Source organism: Rattus rattus, chromosome 15 (assembly GCF_011064425.1).
Source record: "Rattus rattus isolate New Zealand chromosome 15, Rrattus_CSIRO_v1, whole genome shotgun sequence".
NCBI classification, from domain to species: Eukaryota; Metazoa; Chordata; class Mammalia; order Rodentia; family Muridae; genus Rattus; species Rattus rattus.
This window is the reverse complement of record NC_046168.1, coordinates 42,410,036-42,410,859: the sequence shown is the minus strand read 5'-3', so window position 1 is coordinate 42,410,859 and position 824 is coordinate 42,410,036.

Sequence of the window (824 nt, the reverse complement as noted above, 5' to 3'; positions counted from 1 at the left end):
TTAATTTTATTGAGTGCTATGTGCCTGGATTTCACAATACTGGGAAGACATTAAAAATTAAATAAGCTTCCTCTTCCTGCAACCAAAGGAGAAACTATGAGAGAAAAGATGCAATGAGGTTTGTAGTAGACGCTAAAAGAACACAGGAAGGTGTTTGTGGCTTCTTCACTCAGGCTACAGAGATAGGCTTCCTAGATGATTATATTTTATACTCAATATTAGCCAAAAGATAGAGAAACCACACAAACATTGTGTGTGTGTGTGTGTGTGTGTGTGTGTGTGTGTGTGCACACAATGCTCATATTCAGGTCAATGGATGAACTTTGTGAGAAGGTTTTCTCCTTTCATCATCTATGTTCAAAGGTCCAAGTCCAGATTGTCAGTTACTGTTACTGTTCTATTGTTGTGCTGTGGTGAAACACCACAAGCAAGAGAAACCACAAACTTGGGGAGAAACAATCTACTTTGCTTAAATTTCTACATCACAGTTCATCATTAAAGGAAGTCAGGAAAATAATTCAGAAAACAGAGCAGGAACATGAAGGCAGGAGCTGATAGAGCCATGGAGATGTGCTTCTTACTGACTTTCCTGGCCTGATTTCTTATAGAATGCAGACCCAACAATAGTGGATGGCATCTCCACATTGGGATGGGCTCTCTTACATCAATCACTAATTAATTAAGAAAATGCCCTACAGGCCACTGTACAGCCTGATTTTATGGTGGCATTTTTCTTAGTTGAAGCTCTCTTCTTTCCAATAACTCTAGTTTGTGTAAAGTATAAAACTAGCCAGCAAATACGTAACTGAACGAAGTAATACTGA